This window comes from Balaenoptera physalus (assembly GCF_965194825.1).
Source record: "Balaenoptera physalus genome assembly, chromosome: 9".
Taxonomy (NCBI): Eukaryota; Metazoa; Chordata; class Mammalia; order Artiodactyla; family Balaenopteridae; genus Balaenoptera; species Balaenoptera physalus.
In genome coordinates, this window is record NC_138888.1 from 46,769,464 (window position 1) to 46,796,054 (window position 26,591).

At 40.1% G+C, this 26,591-nt stretch overlaps 2 long non-coding RNA genes across 7 annotated transcripts in view; both read left to right on the forward strand.

Moving 5' to 3' along the window:
• Positions 1-26,591, forward strand: part of LOC309667176 — a 169,291-nt gene that overhangs the window by 138,209 nt on the left and 4,491 nt on the right. The window lies entirely within an intron of this gene.
• On the forward strand, positions 997-22,161 carry LOC309667199. The gene is made up of 2 exons (XR_014267612.1): positions 997-21,258; positions 21,582-22,161. It is a non-coding gene; the product is annotated as an uncharacterized lncRNA (long non-coding RNA).

Genomic DNA, 26,591 nt, shown 5'->3' on the forward strand with positions numbered 1-26,591 from the left:
CTCCGCGGCATGTGGGATCTTCCCAGACCAGGGCTCGAACCCGTGTCCCCTGCATTAGCAGGCAGATTCTCAACCACTGCGCCACCAGGGAAGCCCCTTCACCTCACTTTTAGAACCTGGGAGGTGGGGACCCAAAATGGAAAAGCAAGGACTTGGGAGTCACTGAAATCTTGGTTTGAATTCTAGTTCTGCCAGCATAAGTTGTGTTAATTTGGGCAGGTTATTTAATTTATTTGACCCTCAGTCTCTTTATCTGCACAAAAGGGATAATAATGCCTATCTTGCAGGGCAATCTAGAAGAATAATTATGTTAATGTATAAACAAAGTCCAGTATACAATAGGAACTCAACAATGACATGTACTCTGGAAAATATATTCTGGAGTTTCTTCTTAAACCTTCTATAACTCAAGGAAGACATGACATATTCTCATTGTGTACAAGGGAAGCAAGAGAAGTCTATTTATTTTTATCTACCTATTTGTCTATCCATCTATCTATGTTTTATGTATATAATTTGATTTCTAAAGCTTACCTGCAGTATTTTCTCTTCTTTCATAAGGAAGGAGGACTCTACTTCAACTTTTTGAGAATTTTTGAATCTACATAAAAGTTCTGGTGTAATAAGCACTGATATACATTTTCCTGAGGTTCATCAATTTTAATATTAATCAATTGTTAATAATCACTAATAAAATCTATTGTATACAGGCACTTTTTTGTTGAACCATCTGAAAGTAGTTGAAGACATCATAACCCTTCACCCTTAAATACTTCAGCACGTATCTCTTAAGCATAAGAACATTTTCCTATATAACCATACTGTATCACACCTAAGAAATTTAATATAAAAAAAGCCTTCCATTATTTTTGTTCATTCCCATCCCTCCAGCAAAGCAAGTCATTAAGAATTCTTGTCAGTCCTGTCAGTCTATTTATCTCTTGTAAAAATAAAATACAGTGTGTGTGTGTGAAAAAAAAAAAAAAAAAAAAGAATTCTTGTCAGTCCTGGTGTTAGTTTCAATCCAGAGACAAATGTTCTCTGAAAGAGAGGGCAGCTTGGTTCTTGGAAGTTAGACCTCAGTCGATTGTTAAAAGTATGAACTAGCAGAGTGGAGACCCAATTCCTAACATATTTACGCTTATGTGTCTAACTCTTCTACTGAAGGCTATGCTTTATCCAGACTAGTTTTGTCCTTCCTCGGCGTCTCTTTACTTATCATGCTCACCTGTATCTCCCTCTTCCATTCCTGATTCTAAGGCCTTTCTTTTTCCACCTGTGGGAATTCTACCACACCCTCAGGTTTCACCTTGTCCGTGGACTTCTCTGAAGACAACAGCCCACACCTGTCAGCCTTCTCTGAATTGTTGCAGTACCCCTTGTATGCATCAATTTATTGAGTATTGTCTTACCTTGTTGTTCTCCAATTGTTTTATATGATTTTTATGAAACAAGATTTAAGCTCCATAAGGGCAAGGTCTTTGAGAACATAATAGGTGCTTGACAAATATGTGTTAATTGATGGTTTTATTTATAGCTGTGTACGTCTTTGAGTAACAATAGCATTGAGCTGACTCAGTGTCTTTTAACTCAATAGCATCCAGCCTTTGTCAACAAAAAATGTTTTTGCAACTAACACACTTGCCATCAGTTACAGTCACAGTTGCTTTGGATTATTGGCTTGTCTTTGTCAAAGGGTACAGACCCATCATTTGAGTCAAGATCAGTAGAGGCATTTTCATTTAGGCAGAGGTTTCAAAGCCAGCCGGATGTCAGGTACCAGGATATTATTCAGACTGCTATGTGGCCAGAATGATTCAGATGTTTAAGTAATTGAAATAACTGCAGTGTCACATGGTTTGCTTTGTTATTTCAACTGTATTATTGTTTGACTTGTAGAAAAAGCAGTTGTGTGCTCCTCCAACTCCTTTCTTTCTGGAATCTGTATTGTTTGAAGTATGAATTGATATTTTAATTGATTCAATTGGCTGTATTGAATCTGTTAACAGACATGATACGTTTCCTAAAATTCTAGATTTTAGTTAATCATTTCTTAAAACTTTTAATAAGCCTTGTTTCCCCTTTTATGGAAACTGGGATAATTTTAGATAATTTGTATTTTTTTCTAAAATGCTAAGTAAATTTTCTGTCTCTCCAAATAGGACAATTCGTTTAGTCATAAAATTACTCCATTTTGGCTATGTAATTTTGGTTTAAGTAAGAGCAGGAGGTTCTCTTTAACGTAGTATTTTTTTTTTTTTTTTTAAAGTATAGTGTCTGGACTGGGTCCTATCTGTAGACATTCAGATTTTTAATTGCTGCAGGGTGCGGCTCAGTCATCGGTACGTTGTTGTTGTTGTTGTTGTTTTTAAATTAATTTATTAATTTATTTATTTTTGGCTGTGTTGGGTCTTCGTTTCTGTGCAAGGGCTTTCTCTAGTTGCGGCGAGCGGGGGCCACTCTTCATCGCGGTGCGCGGACCTCTCACTATCGCGGCCTCTCTTGTTGCGGAGCACAGGCTCCAGACGCGCAGGCTCAGTAATTGTGGCTCACGGGCCCAGTTGCTCTGCGGCATGTGGGATCTTCCCAGACCAGGGCTCGAACCCGTGTCCGCTGTATTGGCAGGTGGATTCTCAACCACTGCACCACCAGGGAAGCCCAACTTAGTATATTTTTAAGTGTGCTTTTGACTGGAGCTTGTTATTATTCTCCAAGTTCTGATGCTCTTTTGATTGATGTATTTCCAGATTCCACAAATAAATCAATTCTCTGGAATTGAGTCTTCTCCTCTTAGCAGTTTTCAGGGGTTGCTTGTCCTGGTCTCGCCCTCCCAGTGCTGTGGCAGGTGGATGTTTTGGTCACCGGGTGACTGCCCTGGAGCTGGACCTCCTTGCTGAAGACCTTCCCCCACTCTTGTGTTCTGAATTGAGGAAATCTGCTCTGTTCTGCACACATGCACTCAATGTTTAAACATACAAATGACGTTTTAGCTTTTTCCATACACCCACCTAAATTCAAATTCCACTGAATTTAGTATCAATAGAAGCAAAGCAAAACAAATACTGTGGTTTAAAGCCAGTCCAATTCATTAATTTGTCTTCTCTGACAGTCACAATAATCAGTTTGACTGAAATGTTCATGGTTCAACCACTTTTTTTTAGAAAGATTTATTTATTGATTGATTGATTGCTATGTTGGGTCTTCGTTTCTGTGCAAGGGCTTTCTCCAGCTGTGGCAAGCGGGGGCCACTCTTCATCGCGGTGCGTGGGCCTCTCACTATCGCGGCCTCTCTTGTTGCGGAGCACAGGCTCCAGACGCGCAGGCTCAGTAGTTGTGGCTCACGGGCCCAGTTGCTCCGCGGCATGTGGGATCGTCCCAGACCAGGGCACGAACCCGTGTCCCCTGCATTAGTAGGCAGATTCTCAACCACTGCGCCACCAGGGAAGCCTGTGGTTCAAGCACTTTTGAGGACATACTTCTATAGAACTTCATTGTAATAAGTTTAGAAAGGTAGACTAAAGTGGCTCAGTCTATTATAATATGATGCTTTCTCATAACTTACCATTATTTATATTTATCTATTTTAAACTTCATTTAGATGCCAACTCAATTTGTTTTAATATTTGATAACTTATAGGACTGTGTTTTGGAATGGACACAATTGTTAGTCAGGTAAATGTCAAACTTGTTTCCTCCTGAATCTTTGTCCTATGTGACTTCATTTTTACTTTGATGCTAATGTCAGGGAGTGATAAAAATCCATTTACATACCTCTTTGGGGATGTCAGCTTTCATGCTGAAAGCTGTTCCTGTAACACTTAAATACATAAATTGTGGTGAACAGTTTATATGATGTGAGCAGCTAGCTTTTAAAAATTCCTCAGAATGTTTTGGTATTGAATTTAGATTCAAATAAGACATATTGGGTAAAAGAAAATGGAAATAAATAAGGTTTAAAATAATCAAGATTTACTGAACAACTGTACTTTAATACAAGGTAAAATAAAAAAGAATGTTAATATGTTATTTTTTTGAAGATTATTTAAAAATTGTCCATTTCTTATTTCTCTTACCCTCCTTTACACTTTCTGGCCTTTTCCAAGTCACTTTCATTGGAAAAGCCATGTATTTCTTAGAACAACCTACTATGTATGAGTATTTAGCTAAGGATTGAAACATGGATATTCTTACAGTACCAAAATTATTATTTTTTCTCTCTCTCTCTTGCCTTCCTGTCTCAAATGCCTGGAAAAATAGTCTATTCCTTGAACTAGGTCCTGAAGAATGTTTTTTTGGTTTTGTTTTTTAATCAGAACCATTTCCCATAGCATGATTCTTTATACTTATCTTAAATACTTTTACTCTAGTTTCAGAGAAAATAAATTTAAGGGGGCTAAAATCTCTCATGGTCTCTTATCAAGTTGAAACCTTCTAAATTCTAATTTCAGTTTTCAGAATACATTCTCTTTTTTCTAAGTAGCCTGTGGGTTGATGTTTCTTCCATAATTTTCACTTTTTTTTTTAAATTTAATTTTTATTTATTTATTTTTGGCTGTGTTGGGTCTTCGTTTCTGTGCGAGGGCTTTCTCTAGTTGTGGCAAGCGGGGGCCACTCTTCATCGCGGTGCGCGGGCCTCTTCACTATCGCGGCCTCTCTTGTTGCGGAGCACAGGCTCCAGACGCGCAGGCTCAGTAGTTGTGGCTCACGGGCCCAGTTGCTCCGCGGCATGTGGGATCTTCCCGGACCAGGGCTCGAACCCTTGTCCCCTGCATTGGCAGGCAGATTCTCAACCACTGTGCCACCAGGGAAGCCCAATTTTCACTCTTATTTCATTAATTTTGGGTTTTTCTCACTCAGCGCCCCACCCCCCCGCAATGACAGATGTGTCCATATTGTCATCTTCCTCATCATTCTCCTCCTCATCACCTGAATCACTTCTTACCAAGACCTACATACTCGACAGGGTTTTAGGCCCTCCCTGTGCAGCATGTGCTATACTTACAGCAACCTACAAGGTTTTATAGATGAGGAAACTGAAGCTAAGATTGTGTGGCAGGCAGAATAGTGGCCCCAAAGTTGCCCACACTCTAATATCCAGAACTGTGAATATGTTACCTTACATGGTAAAAGGGACTTTGCAGATGTGATTAAGGTTCAGAATTTGAGATGGGGAGATTATCTGGGATTATCTGGGTGAGTCCAATCTAATCACATAAATCTTTAAATACAGAGAACTTTTCCTGGTGGGATTAGAGAGAATTGTGATGGAGGAAGAAGGTTGCTGGGTTTGAAGATGAAGGAATGGGCCATGAGGAAAAAATACAGGCAGTCTCTAGAAGCTGGGAAAGGCAGGGAAACTGATTTTCCCTAGAGCTTCCAGAAGGAACACAGACCTTCCAACATCTTAGTTTTATTCTAGTGAGACTCATGTCAGACTTCTGCCCTCCAGAATTACAAGATGTTACATTTGTATTGTTTAAGCCACTAAATTTGTGCTAACTTGTTATGGCAGCAATAGAAAACAAATGGATAGATTAAGCCACTTGTTCTATGGTCACTTGTGTATGGGAGGGTCACATGTTTATGGGGGGGTATACTATTTCATTAACATTTAAATTTCACCATTAAACATCGAGCTCAAGTATATGCTGGCCATATGTTCAGAATTTTAAAATAAAGATAAATGGACAGACAGCTTTAAGGGTGCAATGTATTTAATATTACACAATATATTCAGCAGTTAGAGAAAATCTAGGGGGTGGTACCTTTATACACTTTGTAGCACAAGTATAGGGACAAGCCCTGCAAATGGAGGAAAAACGTGCTATTCAGGACTAAACAGAGGTCCTTGGTTGCTGACAGAATCTCCCCTTGACTTCCAACTTGAGACAAACCGAGGAGTCAGTATACAAAACCCACTGAATTCAGGACAAACAGTAACAGGATAGATTGGTAAGAGCCAATTTGAGTTGTAGGGGCCAGTCTGAAGGGAGCAGGCTGGAAATGTTGCAGCTCAAGTCCAGGATCTATAGATTAGAGCAGCAGTCTAGAGATAGAATGGTTACTGCATTCTTCTAAGCAAGTTCCTAAGATGCTTTTTCCCAAACAGGGTGGTCACACACTTTTTAATAGTTGGAGCCAAAACGTCATTGCTCGTGGATCTATCTGGCCTTCCTCCATGCCATGCTGCTCTTGGTAGCCAGGACAGAGAACAGTTAGTTCTCTCAGCACATTGACTCTAAGCAAATCTTCTTCCATCATTCTTCTTTCCAGCCTCTGGGCTGCTAATTCATCTGTGCTCTTCAATATCTAGCCCAGTGTACAATTCTTAATAGAACCCAGGTTATGAATGACAGTAGGAAAATTCACATAATCTATGTGAATAACCTATAGCACTCTATTAGCAATGAGTTTGAAAAGCAAGAGATGCAAATTGAAAAACTTTAGAAGAACTTTTATCTCTTTTGTGGTATTTGCTAACAAGAAAAAGGCCTTTGGTTCAACATTGTTACAAGAAAAGGTACATTCCATTCTGTTAGAATACATTCCAACTTAAAATTACAAGTTAATTTAGTATCCAGTTTGTGTCACAGGCTGTAGCTAAATTTCATACCCACACACCATTTCGCCACTCTCCTTATTTCACTGTCTCTCTATTGTTCTATATAGAGAGGAAAAACAAAGAAAGTGATTTGTAAATACTGACTAAACAAAGGACACTTTAGAAAGGATTCTAAGAATTCCTTGTACTTGTATTACCATTACACTGAAGTTACCTTCTAAAGAGGCAAAGATTGAAGCTGAAAACATTCCAGCAGCATGCACACCTTGAGAAACTGCAGTGCTGCAAGTTAAGATTCAGGACAGAAAATAGCAGTAGAGTAGTAGAAAGAAGAAAGTGATTAGATGACTGAAATTATTTTAAAATAGTACTGAACATCTTGTTTTGTACAAAAATTTACGGAATAAAGTCTCTTCCTTTCCACTGTGGCAATGCCTGAAAATGATGTCTGAAAGCTGAATAATAAGCTTTGAGGTAAAGGATTAACAAATTCATAAATATCAAACAGCTTTTCTTCTCGAAGCATAAAGATTGCTAAATACTGGAATGGAATACTAAAGGAAATCATGAACTACCTATTTATTTAAGAGTTCTTTTAAACAGTATGTGTTCTTTATCCATCAGTGATTATTAAAATAAGTCCAGTTCTCAATCTGGGAGAGTGGCTTTACCGAATCCTCAAGGTTTAATTTTTGTTGAATTATTCCATGACCACTTGTGGTAGGTACTGCCATCTTCCTGCGGCCTGACCTTGAGAACTGAGGAGGTTCCTTTAGATACAAAGGCATCCTCCTATCAGCATAAAGCTTTAAGGATAGCAAAGTATTAAAAAGAGTCAACTATCTTATTAAAAAAAAAAAATTTATGGTCACAAGAGTTCATCAAACAAGGCCTGTCATCTAGGCCCTTCAGGTGCTAGCTGCTCGCTTTTTCTAACTTACAAAATTGACATGTGAACTATGATGCCAGAAAAGAGATTGGCCATGGTGTTCCAAGTGAGAATGGGGTTACAGGAGTGATGGTGACCATATCCTCTTGGTTTTGACAACTTCTGTACACTCTATGGTAGAAGTTTCTACTTGAGATTGACCTGGGGATTCTTTAAGATGGAGAGCCTTGGGCTCTTTGGAATTTAACATTTTACAGCTGGAGCGAAGAGAAAATAAAGCAACATAGAAGTAAATATCTGGTCTAGTCCAAAGGTGCCTTTTCTCCCAGATGACTCAATAAATTTACTTACCATAAAGAAATGCCTACTGCCATTATATATTTTAACTTGAGGATAATTATTTGTTACTTATTTTTAAATCAGTTTCTACGTATCTTCTTTCCCATGTAAGGTTGACATTTGTGTGTCTTTGCTTTCCTTCAATCTATAATAAGCTTCAATAAATACAGTACAGTGTATATTCAGAGATAAATGTATTCTATTTCTAGGCATTCGAATGGCAGCAACTTCCTCTTTTAAAACAAAGGAGCTGACTTTTTTCAAATGCCCCATCATGCCAGTGCTACTGAAACTCCCACTGCCCTGACTTTTTTGCTCCCTAGGTTGGGTGAGCGAATCCAGTGAAACACCTGTGCAGACTGGGGCTGGCCAACATGTCTCTGCTACTGCTCCCTTCTTACCTATTCCTTCTTCTGTTAGCCACGTCCAGATTATCTTGGGTGGAGTCACCATTGTCCAGAACATGTTGTTCAGATAGAGGCGATCTCACTCCCTGGTGTCAGGGCTGGGTCTGTGTCTCAGATCTGGCCAGCCTGTGTGGTTCATTTGCTTGGCTGTAGTGATTGCTCCAGGGATGGGCATGTGATCCAAGATACCCAGCATGTCTGCTCTAGATCATCTACTGATATGATTGGGGAAGAGACATCCTTTCTGCTGGTTGCTAAGCTAGTATAGTAGGTTATAAGCCTAAAACTGTTGTGGACAATCTTATCACCACAAAGGTGAACCTGCTATAAAATAAAGCCCTGAGTCAATTGGAGCTGAGGATGGAGACACATTCCTAGTGAAACTGTCAGAGAATGTAGGTCCAGCCATGACTTTTCCCTGGACTTCTGAATTAGGTGAACCGAAAAATTGTGTTTTTTCTCTTATATCTCTTTGAGTTGCATTTCCCTCACTTTGCAACTGAGTCAAGTCCTATTTGATGATGAGAAGGGTAATGAATCACTTTATAGTTGTGTCCCAAGGATCCCATAGTGAATCAGGAATCAAATGCCTTCCTTATTCATTTCAGGAAATAGACTCTGGTGTGGTGTCTGCAATATCATATTTTTCTTGTGCCCACAACAGATGTTACAAATCAGTCAATATGGTAAACTCTGAAAGCTGTATGAGGCTGCTTTATTATACTCCAAGAAGGTAGAACAGCGTATACAATGACCCCATCATGGTTCTAGTATCTTCTTGGTCAGGAAAAAAGAGATACAATATAGGCATCAACAGGTCCTTCCAAGGACCACCAGGGTGCCACTTGCTTGCACTGAATGGTCGGCACCATCTGGTCTCAGGGACCACGGAAGACCCTAAAGCCGTCTTCTCCCACATCCTCTTCTACTTCTATTTGGCGCTCTCTGACTCCTGAAATTTTCCGTCAGGGCTTCAATCTTTGTCTTTACACCTCAATGGCTGTTTATAATAGATGCATAAAGCATTTATGAGAAACTTACTATAGTGGCTTCCTTTGGGGAAGAGGTCTGGAGAAAATGGAACAGCTGGCTCTTATTTTTTATTTTATCATTTCTGCATGGTTGGACTTTTTAACTATGCTTAAAATTGAAGCATAATGGTTTGACTTTTCTAGCTTTGTACTCAAGTTGTTTTTATTTTTTTTTTAAAAAGGCAAGTGTATAATCTGTTTATTTGTTAATCTTTGCATTAAAAAGCATAAGAAATGTCATAGTATCTATATACATACCATGTGCTCATTCGTTCAACAACTATTTGAGCCTCTTCTTTGTACTGAGCTCTGTTCCAGGTCAGAGGCATGAGCCCAGCAGATAGTCTCTACCTTCACGAGGCTTCCATTTCAGTGTCCAGAGCTTTTCTAAGAATGTCACCTGGACCTTCTCATCTTATTTTTACTGCGGTGCTGGGATGATGGTTTTATTTTACAGAGGAGGAGGATATAAATGTAGAGGTGCTAATTCCTCTGGCCCAGGTCACACAGTAGTAAGTGGAGGAGGTGGAATTTGAGGAAGGCAGTCTGACTGCAGCATCTGCAGATGACATCGGGATGCACACATGGCCGTTTGGGAGAGAATGTCCGATTAATACCTGTTAAGGCATAAATGTCTTTGGGAAAAGCGTACTTAAAGTTGTGATTCAGTCATTTAAGTTTGGCCGAAAGATGTGAGAACAGATTTTTTTCTAGAGCACAGAATGTAAAGAGCGAGAGGGCTGGAACTAGGGTAGTGGCGACTGGAGGAAGAGGAAGAAGAAGGGGCAAGGGAAGGGGAGGAGGAAAGGGAATGAGGGAGGAGGTGGAAGAGGAGGGGGCCAACTCCCTGCAGGGAATGGAGACATTCCCTCAGTGGCCTAACACATTTCTGGGGCCCCGTACCTTGGCCTTTGGCGCTTAACACATTGTATCACTTAATCCCCACCACAGCTCTGTCTGGCTCCAAAGCTCATGTCCTTGCAGCTCACTTCCAGCCCCAGCACAGTGTTGTCTGGACTCATTTCTGGGGTGAACTAACCTAGCAGACCCCAAAGTGAGGCTCTGAAGATTCAGACGCATGGCATTCAGAGAGTGGCACAGCTGAGCTGGCCCTCTCTGGGAAGAGCATCCAACAAAAAGGATATTTCCTGCTGAAACATTAGTATTATTTGGTGATGATATTTCTGGGTATAAAGTTGTAATGAGCCCCAAGACTGGATTCAGTCTTTTCTCAATGATTATAGCAAAGCATTTGGTCTACTGCCTGGGAAAGTAGCTCCTAACCAGAGCCTGATGGGGGACAGAGGAGGACTCGCATGGACCAGGCTTCCTGGACATGCTCAGGGCACAGTTTGTTTGTTTGTTCCTGGCTTAATGGTGGGTGTGAGTGTATTTGTGTGGGCATGAGTGTAAGTGAGAGAAAATGCCCGTGTAGGGTGTGTGTGTGACCAGTGTGAAGTTTGAGGGAAATTGTTCTCCAGGGAGGTATTAGTTCCCTCCCGGGTTGAGAGCTCTGTGGCCCAGCTATCTTTTAGACAGAGCACCAGGGGCCAAACAACCTTTATTTAAGCACTTGTTTTCTCCTAACCCCAGGTTCGCTGTAGAAAAGTTCTTCTTCCACAATTATTATTTTACTTACCAAGAGAAAATTTCAGGCACATCTAGACCATCCTTAAAAAACCAACCCTCCTTTACGGTTATTACATGCAGATATGAGACCACATGTAACCTCATTTAACTATTCATTCTATCAGAAAGGAGTTTACTGCCCAAAGCTATTATTTTCAAGTGGGTTCCTTTAGAATCGGGTTTTTATGTAGTCCAGCAGAAAATACATAATCTTTTGTCTGAAGTACAAATTATAGTCTGTATATATAACAAATCAACCCCCCAAAATGTAGAGGCTTAAAACAAGAAACATTTATTATCTCAAAGTTTCCGTGAGTTGGGAATCCAGGAGCAGCTCAGCTGGGTGATTCTGGCTCAGGGGCTCTGCAAGGCTGCAGTTGAAGGATTGGTCAGGGCTGCTGTCCTTTCAAGGCTCATCTGGGGAAGAAGCTCCTTCTAAGCTCATTCTTGTGGCTGTTGAGGGACCTCAGAAGATCTGTTTCCAAACTCACTCAAGCGGGCCTCTCAACAGGGCTGCTGGCTTCCCTGAGAGCAAGTAATCCTACAGAGGGGAAGAGAGAGCCCCCAAGACAGAAGTGACTTTTTTTTAACTTTTTATTTTATATTGGAGTATAGTTGATTAACAATGTTGTGTTACTTTCAGGTGTACAGCAAAGTGATTCAGTTATACATATACATGAATCTGTTCTTTTTCAAATTCTTTTCCCATTTAGGCTATTGAGCAGAGTTCCCTGTGCTATACAGTAGGTCCTTGTTGGTTATTCATTTTAAATATAGCAGTGTGTACATGTTAATCCCACACTCCCTAACTATCCCTCCCTCCCCACCCTTCCCCCTGGTGACCATAAGTTCGTTCCCTAAGTCTGATCTCGGAAGTGACATCCTATTACTTCTGTCATATTCCGGTTGCTAGAAGCAAGTCACTAGGTCCCCTGCACTCAGGGGAGTGACTGCATAAGGGTTGACTAGCAGGAGGGACTGTTGGGGGCCACCTTAGAGGCACCTACCACAGGGCTGTCACAGAAATCTTCCATCTATGAAGAGTTTTGGTCACCAAATACAAACAAGCATTTAATTGAGCTTCACACAAGTAAATAGTCAGTGAGATCAAAGAACGCTGCTAGTTATTCTAAAGCAGAGCTAACTTGTATTTGTACTGAGAAGAAAAAAGTAAACAATGGGAGGTAGATCTGAGTGACCTGACTTTTGAGAAATTTGCTTCTGAGAACACCGAAGACAGCTGAGCCAGTTCAATTAAATCAGCATTTATTAAGACCTCTGTATAGTGTAGGCTCTGCTCTGTGTGAAGGACTTCATATCTCCCTTCATACAAAACGTGCATTGCCTATTTAAGGAGGCAAGACAGAGAGAAAATGGAATGACAGTAGAAGAGTTTACATTAACATGAAGCATGTGGGATGGTATGGAGAGACTGCTGTGGAACAGGGGGCAGCAAACGTTTTCTGTAAAAGCAAAAGCCACATAGGATATACTTCAGGCTGTGTGGACCATATATGGTCTCTATTGCATCTTTTTCCTTTTTTTTTGTACACTCTTTAAAAAACGTAAAAACCATTCTTAGCTTGCTGGCCAAACAAAAGCAGGCCACAGCTCAGCTTTGGCTTATGGGCTGTGGTGTACCAACCTCTGCCCTAGATGCTTTCTCTAACTGTTTGTGAAGAGGCACTTTCTGCCTCCCAGTTTACTGCCAACAGATACTTTTGTAAAAGCCAATAAAAATCAATTACTAGAAAAAAGACATTGTGATGGTTAATTTTACATATCAACTGAGAGGGTATTTTTGGACAAGGTTAACATTTAATTAGGTGAACTTTCAGTAAAGCAGATTGCTCTCCACAATGTAGGTGGGCCTCATCCAATCAGTTGAAGGGCCAGGAAGAAAAGACTGGCCTCCCCAAGCAAGAGGGAGCTCTCCAGCAGCTGCCTTCAGACTAGAACTGCACCATCAGCTCTCCTGTGTCTCGAGCCTGCTGGGCCACACTGCAGGTTTGGACTTGCCAGCCTCCATATTTGTGTGAGCCAATTCCTTATGGCAAATCTCTGTCTATATGTAGACATATGTCCCATTGGTTCTGTTTCTCTGGAGAACCCCAACTCATACAGGCATACAAAATTCAAGTCCCTATTTTTTAATTTTTAAAAAATTTTATTTATTTATTTATTTGTAATAAATTTATTTACTTTATTTATTTTTGGTTGCATTGAGTCTTTGTTGCTGCACACGGGCTTTCTCTAGTTGTGGTGAGCAGGGGCTAGTGCAGGCTCAGTAATTGTGGCGCATGGGCTTAGTTGCTCCGCGGCATGTGGGATCTTCCCGGACCAGGGCTCGAACCCGTGTCCCCTGCATTTGCAGGCAGATTCTTAACCACTGCGCCACCAGGGAAGCCCCCTTATTTTTTATTATTAGATTTAAAGGCATGCATTTTCTTGGTTAAATTGTTATAAATGTTTTTAAATGCTTACTCGTCATTTCTGTACTTATCTCACTGTGGATCAGCACAGGTAATGGCCTGGTACTCTTCTGCAGACCATTCTCTAGGTAAACTGCTCTAGGAGGTCAGATAGGTAGAGCAATCCCCATGTGTTGTTCTGCCAAGAAAAGCTCAGATTGAGCCGTGCTCTGTAGGTCCTGCAGGAAAGTGAGCAGGCACTGGGAGTGGGGTACCATTGCCACTACAGGTTCAGGCCCAGGAATGCTATGTGTGCATGCACATGTGTGGGATTTGGGAGTGACTGAAATAAGGTGAGTCGGGTAAAGCAGTGAGCTTTCTCTGAGTAGAAAGAGAGAAGTTTGAGCCTAGCCCTGTAGGCAGTGAGGGATCACTAGGTTTTTGAGTAAGGTTGTTACTGACTTGATGAAAAATTGTTGCTTTAGGGATGTTAATCTGGGGCAATGGAATGGGAAGGTTGCTGTGTCGTTGGAGTGGAGTGTTCTTGGGCAGTGGGTGGGTGGGTAGTGAGAGACGGCATTGGACGTACAGAGGGAGGCCATATTATGAAGTCATGGACATTAAAAAGTAGGGGTTATCTCAACCCATTAAGATCAATGAAGAGGACTTTGCATTAATCCAGGCCTAGTGAACTGATGAGGGCCTGGATTGGGCTGGCAACTAGGGCTCTATGCACGTTGCTTAGCTCAGGATTGGCTTAATAAATGACTAGATGGCTCTGAATGGTGATGAATGAACGCTTCTTCAGACCTGGGAGATAGCTGAGTATCTGGTCTCAAATGGGATTGCATATGAGTAATAATGCACACCTACATACATATACTATATACATAGTAGTGTATGGGGCTGATAATCTTCTCTTTTAGTATTGGAAAGGGCCCTCTGGACCATCCTCTTCTGGGGCTTAGATCTATCATGCAGATGCCATTTGATAACTAGACTTTGTCCCTTTGAGTAACAGACTGTCTCCTAAATTAGTTAGAATGTATAGGCCTTAAAGTAAGAACAAGGTAATGTAATTTAGTTATGATCCAGAAATTTGGATTTATGTGCAAATGTTTGAAATGTAAGATTATGATTGACTTGTAGCAATATAATTTACAAAACTTGTTCTGTTACTTATACTTGGGAAACCAGCCCCTTACTCTTCATAGGAACCATTGAAAAAAGTTCTCCAGACCTCTCTTGTCCAGGTGGCTGGGAGTGACCTGACATACACTGCAGCCTATGTGGTACTCCTTACACTAGAGCCCCTGGCAGAATTTCTCCGACAAGGCTGACACAGTGCCTCTAACCTGGAGTGCTGGGAAGTGTTATTCTCTGCTCTCTCCTGGGAAGGGAACAGTCCATCCTCTTTCTCCTCTTCTGAGTCTAAGGGTAGCTAGGCTGACTAAAGCCAACTTTATCTGTGCACACCTAGTGAGTTTATATTCTTAGCAAAATAGCCAATTTGTTGAGAACAGTGGTCCTCAAAGCATGGTCTCCAGTCCAGCAGCAGCAGCAGGATCATCTGGGAACTTGTTAGAAATGCAAATGTCTGGACCCCAAACCAGACCAACTGAATCAGAAGCTCTGGGGGTTGGGCCCAGCAATCTGGTTTTAACAAGCTTTCCTGGTGATTTTCATGCATGCTAAAGTTTGAGAGGGAAAACCTCATTCTGAGTTCCATGTTTGAACCAGGGATTTAGTCTTAAACCAGATCAATGGATCTCTGCATCTGTTGTGTCAAGAAACATAACAATACAATCATCACCAGGGAGTCAGTTACTAGCAACGTCAACGCGACTGTGAATGGATAATTGGGTATAATAAAGAAAGAATCAGCTCCCTGGGAATTCCTGCTCACATCCGTTTGGGGATATTTCCAACACAGAACTTGCATGCCATACGGGAATATTCTGCACATTGAAAAAAGGATGCGCGTTTGATAAGCAATAATGCGTTTACTTATCAACAAACACAGTCTGTGGCTCCCAAAGCTCCAGGCAGCCAGCTGAAGCTACGGAAACCAAGCAGTGTCCCCTGTATGGCAGGAAGCCTCAGGACTCCTGTTTGTTTTGGTTTGCAGGTGCCACTCCCCCTTCCCCCTTCCTGTGTCATAGTTGCTTTGAGAACAAGCTCTTTAAAATGAAATAGTAGCCAATTCCAAATGCAGAGAGAAAAAAAAAAACTAATCTATTTCTCCAAAAAAAATGTAATTGAGGCAGACTTTTCCTAGGATCTAAGTTATTCTTTGGCTGCAAATGTACCTTTGGAAGGGGTACAGCAGGGTCTCCCCACACAAGAAGTAAACCAGCTGGGTGTACTTCATTACAACAGATGGATTTTGACCGAATTTGAAAATCATACTTTTGTAAATCAAATTACATTTTAAATTCAGCAGAGAAATTGCCATTTAAAAGGAATTTCCCAGCAGATCTTTTGCCAAGAGTATAATTATTTCATTATTTATTTCTTACTACAAAAATTTCCATATGCAGTAAAACCTCAGTGAAGCAGAATTTTCAAGGAATTGGGGGATTCTTGTTATTTACTTCTTTATTCTTTTTTTTTTTTGATCGACAAAGGTTTAACTGAAAGAAAAAAATCCTGTTTCCAATTTCTGTTGAAAATCTTTCTAAAGTGCTTAAAATTGATTTTTAAAAATTAGTGGGTAGTGGATATAATCAAGCTTTCTTGGTGATTAAAGATTTTTGCAGCACATTTCTGTCAGCTGGATAGTGAAAGAATATTAGGTTGAATTTGCATTGACTGTAAAATGATACACTGAAAATGAGTTACTAGAATATTAGAATAAAACTTCCAGTTTTACTTATTTTCAGTTGGTATTTTACCTAAGTATTCAGCAGAGAAGGATGTTGGTTTATTTAGAAACTTTTGTTGGTTGTTGGGTCTTGGTTGAAGTTTAACAGATTTACCTAATGAGTGTACATGTATGTTTAGAAAAACTAATAAATGGGAACTGGACTGAGCTAACCCAAAGATAGATGTTTAAGCCCAGTGGTAGTGTTTGTTTTAACGTTTTGTTGTTGTTAAGATTAAGAAGTAGCTCTCAAGCAGGCCATGTTCAAATCCGTGACTTGGGCAGCCTTCTGTAGATGAAGAGGATGGGAGGGGAAGCCAAGTTTAGCACCTTGATTGCTAATCTACACAGGGATTAATTTAAATTCAGTAAAACTTATTATACATTTACTATGACTATTAATCCCTAACTCTTGGTGCCCCTGGAGATACAAAGATCAACAAGAGATGGCCCCAGCCTCACAGAGCTCACGGTTTAGGGTGGGAAAACTCTGGTGTTCGAAGGTAGGGTGGTGTTATGGGGTGACCCAACCAAGGGATGTATAGTTCGGGAATCCTTAAATCCGTTTAGGTGGTGGATGCCACTGACGAACACAATGGAATGCTGATCCATTTTATGTCACTACAAAAACTAGAATTGATCTTAAGAGCAGAAAACATAACTACTTAAATCTATATATGTACTGTAAAATCACAACCGTGAACTCCCAGGCCCACGAAATAACCACAAGCTGTTGAGCTAAGCAGGATGGACGGTTCCCTAATTTTGTTTGTGAATGTGAGCATGCACCTCATTCATTCATGTTGTCATTTGCTAGCACTTGTAGCCAGACAAACAGTAACAGGTGCCAAAATTTGAAGGAAATGAAGACTTGAGAAAATTCTAGCCATTAATTTAGTTGAAAACTCTGATTTGAGAAATGATGATCCCTCATTTCGGTAGCAGCTCAGAGAACCCCAGGGCTCTGTTGGAAGGGTACGGGAGCATCTGCGGTGCTGAGAGAATGGGCATTGTGTCCAAAAAAGATTTATTGCCTTTCCAGCCCCAGCCAGGCAGTCCCTCTAGAAAGTACCCACTCTGTCCCTGGGGGCGGGGCGGGGATAGAAATTTCTAAATGGTAAGCATGCTCCTGGCTCAGCTTTATACCTTTCCTTGGCACTAATATTCCTTCAGAAAGTAGCTGCTCAATAAGAAAACTGTTGAAGAGTGCCACAAGCTGGAATTTGGAAAAAATTTCCCTATAAAAACAATGTTATAATGATTATTAGGTTTAAATGAAATAGTGTTAAATTCATAATAAAAAGACACAAACGGGTTGAATAGATTTTGTCGGCTGGTCTTGGAATTTATCCTCCTACTTATGACATTATTTATATGGAGTGGTGATCTCTTACTTTTTTAGCTTCAATTAGCAAATATTTATCTCAAGACTATCACGTGCCAAGCACCTTCTGGACATGCTGGGTCTGTTTCCTCTTGTATTAAATGGGGACAAAAAGAGTTCTTCACCTCATAGGATTGTTATGAAGATTAAATGAATTATAATATGTAAAACTGCTCTGAAGAGTGTCTGACTTATAGAAAGTGCTTAATAAATATTAGCTGGCCATTCTCAGTATTATTGTATAGCAGTGTAATAGACACTGTCCCTCCCCACAGGGAAATTCAAACAAACAACTTTCTAGCTGGGGCCTGCCTGTATTATTAGTTTCCTGGTGTTCTTCTCTTTAAGGGACCAGCTGTTCTCTTGCAGGTGGGGCTGGACTGCCCTGTGAGCAGTTGGTATTTGTCTGTGTGGTTTGACTGGTAAGCAGAGCCCTTTTCACTTTTCCCCTGGGGCTGAAGGACAGCAGAGCAGGGAAGTGGTGGGGAGCTGCTGGCGGCTTCTGGAAACTCTAACCAGTGGCCTCGCCTCATGGGAATTGCAACTCTACCCGCTGCGTGTTTACTTGCCTTCCGGGGAAGGACCGAGTCTGTGGATATGAGGACTGCTGGCTTGCACACCTACTCCTGGAGGCTCTCAGCTTTGTGGACATGTGGGTCTCCCACTGCCTGTGTAAATCCTGTGAAGACCAAGTTTGCTGGTTTGATATAAAGACTTTCTGGCCTGATCTGGCCTGACTTCTTCACTTTTCAAAATATGTCGAAGTCTTAGAATCAGCTTCTTCAGTTATAAAGTTCCAGAATTGTTTTGGACATCCTAAAGCAAAAACACCAGCTTCTGAAGCTGTCAAAGATTTGGGATGAAATTTTTACATGCTTCCTGCTGCTAAGCCTTACGTAGCTCAAGTTAGTCCCAAGAGGATTGAAAGGTGAAAGAACTACACTTTCATGCTGTTGAAAAGCTTGGTAAAATGAAGCTTATTACCTCCTGAGTAACACCAAGGTATACAACTCTGTCAAGTTTAAGACGAACAGTGACAAGGGTAAATAGGAACTGTTCCTGGCAGAACCGAGTGGAAGACTGTCCTCCACAGCTGATACTCATTTCACCATTTAGAGGCTACTTTTATCTTTTCTGACTAGTCCTTCATACTTAGCCCCTCTGCTTTCAGGGGTCTTCTGTTAATTTTGGTTAGGGTTTCCCTAAATGCCCATTCTTATCTCATGGTAGAATAATTTCCATCCATTCAACCAACAACTTCTGTATGTTTTCATTCTTCACTGGTTTCCATGTTACCCATAAGGACCTGGCTTTTATGGGAAACAAAACAGAATAGAACAAAAACTAGGTATAAAACCATTTAAACAGAAGTATATAGATTCAGTTTTCAATCTTGGTAGAATTTGCAGAGTTTTATTATGTTAATTAAAAGTTTTCAGCTTCAAACTTGGACCGGGATTTACTAACAGAAGACATATTTGTTTTGTCCTCTGCTCTCAAAGTTCCTTGGAGAGTAACCATCTGGGGGAAAGCTTATGAAAGTATCTCTAGATCAGTATTTACTATGGGGAATACTGAACACTTTGAAGAACTACTAAGTCTTACTTTGGTATCATCTTTGGACACTGAGCTTAGTTTTAACTGGTTCTACAGTTAAAGGTGGGACATGAAACCGGTTTTCATCAGCACAGAGAAGCTGTTAGTATCAGTAACTCAAGGACGGAATACCGCCTGTATCTTTTGAATGTTGGTGGACGGAAGAAGTGGCCTCAAAAACATGCGGGTAGACTTCAGATAAATCCTCTTTTTATTATTAGGTCTTTCAAATTGATCATTGATATAGTGGTCCTTCAGATTTAATATAGGACTGATGCTTGGATTTGCAAACAGGGAGTATAGAAATTTTAAAAAAAGGGTATCTAACTGCTGAGATGATGTTTTCTGTGTTCTGTTCCAGTGTCAAACATTTCAAAAGACTGTAACTCTACACTAGAATCTTGATACCGCTACGGCAGCAGAGTATTCTTAGAGCTCAGGAGCAAGGGTCTCAGGAGAAAGAGAAGTAGAAGCATGAGGCACATGCCAGTGGAATCTCACGTCTGTAGCTAGACCCACTGTTTGACAGAAACAGGCCAGCTGTGATGGTAAAAGTGGCTTTTGGGCTTATTTCGAAAGTACTTAAACATTGTGACTCACTGAACAAAGCTGATTACGGAAGAAGTACAACTACCTGTTACCAAGATTGATGACCTTCATTGAATGAAGAAAAATTTACCTGCCTTGAGATGGAAAGATTGAGAAAGAGAGAAGTAGTATTATGCGATGGATTCACTGTATACTTGGGATCTACCCCATTCTAGTTCTAGCTGTGTGACACTGGGCAAGTTGCTTAACCTCTCTGGCCTCATTTTTCTCACTGTACAGTAAGGATATATATATGAGGTTAGTGTAAAATGAAATGATGAACAGGTAAAGGGCTCAGCCCAGTGGCTGGGGCATTAAAAGAAAAAAAAAAACCTGAATAATTGTAAGTAGTATCCTTTATAGTTTTACTGGTATTTCAAGAATAAGAACTAGCACGAAAAAGCAATTTTAAAATCAGGGAAGAAAAATATGTACATTTACTTTTTTAGGAGGTAAAATTGAGATGACTATCAACATCATCCATGGAATTCACTCAGAATTTTGATTCGTACTTTAAAGGAAAATACCGATATTAATTTTACTTTCTCTAAAGATAGTTTCATACACCAAAGTCGTTTTATTTTGAAGAGTCTGAGGAAATGAGAAAATGAGAAAGGAAATAGCATATGAGTGTGACTATATTATAAAACACATAGCAACGATGAATGTGAGAACCCATTTACCTTCTTAGCTTCTCTGACTGGGTCAATGAAGAAGATTTTGTAAGTACAAAGTGGGCAATTCAATATTCTTACTATTTAGTTCTTTGGTATAAATAAAGATACTGTTATAATTAAGCCATACTTTTTAAATGATACTACACTCTTTTTTTTAATTTTAAAACTAGATGGCTAATTATGCTATATTTTAAAAATTTTAACTTTAGCATTTGCAAAGTGCTTTTAAAGTTTGTGTAAGCACTTTTCTGCTCTTTTAATAATTCAATCCCCAGAGTAATCTTCTAAGGTAGTCAGAGCAGGTCTGGTGCTATTTTTTACATTCTGCAAATGAGAAAAAAAGCAAAGGAGGTTGAATGACACAGCTAGTCGGGGATGGGGTTGGCACTCAGTAATGTTACGCTTAGAACTTAAATTTGTTTAGAATGTGTAGTTTGAAATCATTTAGATTGATCTACCAAACAGTCCTTGACAGGAGGCAGAATATTTTTTTTAATCTCCATTTCCGTCTTTAATCTCAACGATGAGTTCTCCCAGTGTGTCTTCCCACTTAATCATACGACCTTCTTGTCAGAGGTCTCTATAAATTATATTCCATTTTTTTTGGAAAATGATGTCTTAATCTACAGTATGATTATGTGGCACCTGTGTACTCTTTCAAATGAATAATTGTCACTGTTAAATTGACTCCAGACCCCCAGATTGTCAAATTTAGTGAATAGTTGGGTAAATATTATAAACTCCAATCTCATATTTGGGTGAAAACTGAAAACTTCAGTCATCCAGATATCTGTAAACACTAGATGATTGAAACATAGTTCTTTTAATTTTTCATATAGACCCATGGTCTCATGTATTGTAGATACGACTTGAGTGAGGAAAGTTTGGGAAATGTTTCTTTTTTTTTTTTTTTTAAATTTTTATTTATTTATTTTTATTTATTTATGGCTGTGTCGGGTCTTCGTTTCTGTGCGAGGGCTTTCTCTAGTTGCGGCGAGCGGGGGCCACTCTTCATCGCGGTGCGCGGGCCTCTCATTATCGCGACCTCTCTCGTTGCGGAGCACAGGCTCCAGACGCGCAGGCTCAGTAGTTGTGGCTCACGGGCCTAGTTGCTCCGCGGCATGTGGGATCTTCCCAGACCAGGGCTCGAACCCGTGTCCCCTGCATTAGCAGGCAGATTCTCAACCACTGCGCCACCAGGGAAGCCCTGGGAAATGTTTCTGAGTGCCCCATCAAGTGCTTGTTGGTTTGGGGTGTTTTCACATGCTTTCTTTTAAGGAAACTTTCTTTCACTCTCCAGAGTCTGGCCATGCTTGGGACCTGCTGGACGACAGATATTCATCTATTAGTTCCGAGTGGGGTCCCCGCTGGTGTGACTTTCACTCATTCTTAGAGGATCCATCTACAGCATATGCTGAAAACGACGGTGGGAGAGAAGAAGCAACATCAAGCCAGCTGCCTTTTTGCCCGAGGCAGACTGAAGAGAAACCCTTCGAAAAATAATCTTGCAAGTTTGAGATGTCATTCATAAACAAAGGGAAACTGCTTCCTATCTTTACACTACTTTGAAATTCACTCCTCCCCTCTTGACCCCAGCTTCTCTGAATCAGTTGAGTCACTAAAGTGATGGGAATTAAATGCTGTAGAAGCTGGAACACATGTTTTAAAAGAGTTTTGGGAAAACTTACTTAGGACTTCCCTGAATCAAGGTCAATAAGGAAACAGTCATCTCTTCAGCCCTTGGGAACTTCTGATGTTCTGCTTAGTAAACACCTGTAACTTTTATGGCCTGTAGTGCTTTCTTTGAGTTTGGCCCCCTTGCATTGTGTTATTTCTGCTTTTATCTTTTTTGTGCACAAGCCTTGTTTCCCAATTAAACTGAGGAATAGGACACATTTTATAGTTGTGTATCTCTTTAAGTTCTTACATATTTACCCTGTTAATCTACACAGAGGAGATACTGAACACAATGGTTACTGCTAATAATAATTACAGATTTCCTCTTGGAGATTCTGATACTCTCCATCCCCCACATGGGAATGGAGAGTGTATCGCTTTCCTGGAGAGGCATTTGTGACCTTAGTAAGTTGACAACGGGTGTGTATAAGCATGGCTAAGTTGGAAAAAAGACTCAGAAATTCTTTAGAGAAATCAGTTTAAGTTAAATATCAAAGAGTCATAGCATTCCCCCTGCTTAAAAGATCTAGTTAGATTAAGCACAAATGTAACAGTCTGTATGATCAGGCCACCCAAGATGTCTGTTCTCTTGCTCTCTGTACATCCCTCGCTGGACCAGCGCCTGCTTCACCTGCACCCTACTCACATGACTGACCTTCCTATATACTTGCTCCCTGCCCCAGCTGGTGATTGTTCTAACCTTTAGATCAGAACATCTCCACCTGATAGCTTTTCAAAGGGGCGGTGAGCGGTGTGCCCCCTCCTAGTTTCCCTGGTAACCCATGAGCCAACCTGACGTCAGTTCCCCCTATAAATGGTAACCTCCCCCCTCCCTCCCGGAGTGAAGGCTGCCGTCACGTCCTGCCCGTCGTCAGCTGCGCGTGGTCGGGTGTTGCTCGGGGTAAGCTCGCCCACCCACTAAAAACCATTGATGTCTCTGTTGCTGACTCTGGGCTCTAACTTTGGTCTTGAAGCTGGGCCAGTACAGGCCTTGCAGGCCTGCGGGGTGCAGCCCAACACAGCCCAAACTAAGTTCAGTCAGTGTGAAGTTTTTTCCTTCCCTGTAGTTAGTTCACCACATTTTAGACAAGGAATTAGATTCAGAGACTTTGTTGGGAGACAAGATAAATTGTATAAGTGCAATTGTTTTTTCATTTGGAGAAGACAGAGAGAAAGATCTATTTACTCAAAAGACCAAGAGAGCCACACAAACTTCACTGAGTAGCCTAAGTAAGTAGTATCGTAATTACTTCTCAAAACAAGCCACACTTGAGCTGATAATCACACACAGGAAGGTGTTTCAGCTCACCACCCTAATTATAGGCACTTCAACAGCATCACACCTCTCCTGCTCTGCTTCCCTCCCCTTGTGCCCACTTCAAACTTTAGATTTACCTTCATTTTATTGGGAGGAACATCTTGACTTGTGTCAGTAAATAGTACTTTGGAAGCTGGTCATTCTGGGAAACAGCAAACAAGAAGGTCCTAATGGAAATGGAGACTTCCTTCATGGGTTAACTATGGAAACAGGCATTTCTTTTTCCTTCCTCTGGTGGAGACAGATTTTTCTTCACTGTGTCTTTGTGTGTGTGTGTGTGTGTGTGTGTGTGTGTGTGTGTGTGTGTGAAGTCATCAAAGTAATAGCACATACCATTCCAGGGATTTTAAAATAATACATGGCTGCGAAGTGGAAAATGGAGGTAATTACTATATTTGTGTAGTTTGGGTCAACTTCCTCTTGAACTGTACAAATAATATGTCTATTTTTCAGATAATTGCCTAATTTTTGCAAAGGCAGTTTGTCTACATGGCACAAATAACCTGAGTAAACCTAAAGAATGCCTTGAGTGGGGCTATCCCTCTCTATGTTATGTTCATAATGGCATTTAAGGTTGGCTTTAGAATTTTAAGATATATTTACATAGTGCGTATCTCTCAGAACTACTTCACTCTGTATATAAACAGGGTGTGCTTTGAAGGACATTGGACTGGGACTTCCCTGGTGGTGCAGTGGTTAAGAATCCACCTGCCAATGCAGGGGACATGGGTTTGAGCCCTGTTCTGGGAAGATCCCACATGCCGTGGAGCAACTAAGCCCGTGTGCCACAACTACTGAGCCTGCACTCTAGAGCCACAACTACTGAAGCCCACGTGCCTAGAGCCCGTGCTCTGCAACAAGAGAAGCCACCGCAATGAGAAGCCCGTGCACAGCAATGAAGAGTAGCCCCCGCTTGCCGCAACTAGAGAAAGCCCGTGTGCAGCAACGAAGACCCAATGCAGCCAAAAATAAATAAATAAATAAATTTATGAAAAATAAACAAATGAAGGACATTGGACTTTCTACCTGCTCAAAATACCTCTGCTAGACCTCATATCACCTTGGTTGGAATTTCCTTTCATTAGCAGCCAGTCTGATCCCCAGAGACTAATTTGCTGAGTAAACTTCTGTGTCATTTAAACTTAGACTCAATTTCCTCATTTGTAAATTAAGGGGTTGAAGAGCTCTACTTTCTCTGGTCTGTTTTTCCCTGTTTCCTTCCTTCTCTCTCCAAATCACTTAGTTTTGTGTTTAGTGTTTTTCTGTATTCAATTTGCAAAGTGTTATAGATAATTTTAATTACTCTACAATCAAAATGTCAACTTCTAGTCTTAGGAAAACAGATTCTAATTGACTAGGATTGCTCTTAAGCACTTTTTTATCAAGGAAGTGTTCCCTCTGCAAATCCCTGATAACCTTTCTCTACAAGGACTCAAAGAAGTTCTTAACCCCCACTCGAACTTCCTTTCTTGTTTCAGACCTTTACATCATCTTCATTGCCTTCTATGCTTCCACTAGTGAGCTAATGGCTACCAGTAGTTGTTATAGAGATAGCTTCAGTTTTATCAGGTCTTCCTTTTTTTTGGAACATCAGGCAGTGAAAGCACAATAATTTTCTCTACTGTCTCATAACATCTTGAACTGACAGGCACACACCTCTGTTGTGAGAGAGATACTTAATTTTAGTAAGGCCAAGCCTGCTTCCTATGTCCACCACTATAGGCCTTTTAGTCTTAATCTCAGAAACTCTCAGCTAGCTCTGTCTCCCTCAGTTTGTGTCTAGCAATAACAGTTGTGCAGTGAAGGAAACACACACCTAAACACACACACACCCACATACACAATGCAGAGTATCATACATGCAGTTTCTCCTAGTGTGAATAAAAGACAACCTAATGGATACATTTGGACGAGGATGGGTCGAAGAAGAGATTGTCAATTTTTTTTTAAATTGAGATATAATTGATACACAGCATTGTATTAGTTCCAGGTATACAACATAATGATTTGATATTTGTATAATAGATAACGCGAAGTGATCTTCACAGTAAGTCTAGTTAACATCCATCACCATACATATGTACAGAACTTTTTTTCTTGTGATGGAAACTTTTAAGATTTATTCTCTTAGCAACTTTAAATATGCATTATAGCATTATTAACTATAGTCACCATGCTGTACATTACACCCCCATGACTTTTAAAATTTAATTAAATTTTTGTAGATGGGTCTTTATTTTTATTTTATGTTATTATTATTTTTTTAAATTATTCAACTTATTTAAACTAAAAACAAACCAATTCACCCATTTTTCCCACCACCTACCCCCAGCCTCTTGCAACCACCAATCTGTTCTCTGTATCTATGAGCTTGAGCTTGGTTTTTATTTTATTTTATTTTTTAGATTTCACACATAAGAGAGATCATGTGGTATTTGCCTTTCTCTGTCTGACTTATTTCACTTAACATAATGCCCTCGAGGTCCATCCATGTTGCTGAAAATTGCAAGATTTCATTCTTTTTTATGGCCAAATAATATTCCATTATATATATATGCCACATCTTCTTTATCCATTCATACATTAAGGGATATGCAGGTTATTTCCATATCTTGGCGATTGTAAACAATGCTGCAAAGAACATGGCAGGGTGTGGGGGGCAATATATCTTTTTGAATTAGTGTTTTTCATTTTCTTCAGATAAGTACCCAGAAGTGGAGTTGCTGGATCATATGGTATTTCTATTTTTAATTTTTTGAGGAACCTCTATACTATTTTCTGTAGTGGTTGCACCAATTTACATTCCCACCAACAATGCACATGGGTTCTCTTTTCTCCACATCCTTATCAATTCTTGGTTATTTCTTGTCTTTTTGATAATAGCCAAATAGGTAATATCTCATTAAGATTTTGATTTACATTTCCCTGATGATTAGTAATGTTGATGATCTTTTCATATGTCTATTGCCCATCTGTATGTCTTCTTTGGAAAAAATGACTATTCAGATCCTCTGCCCATTTTTTAATCTGATTATTTGTTTCTTTGCTATTAAGTTGTATGAGTATTTTTTTAAATATTAGTTTATTTTGAATTTTTGAATTTTATTTATTTTTTATACAGCAAGTTCTTATTAGTTATCTATTTTATACATATTAGTGTGTATGAGTTCTTTATATATTTTGGATATTAATCCCCTTACCAGAGATATGATCTGGAAAT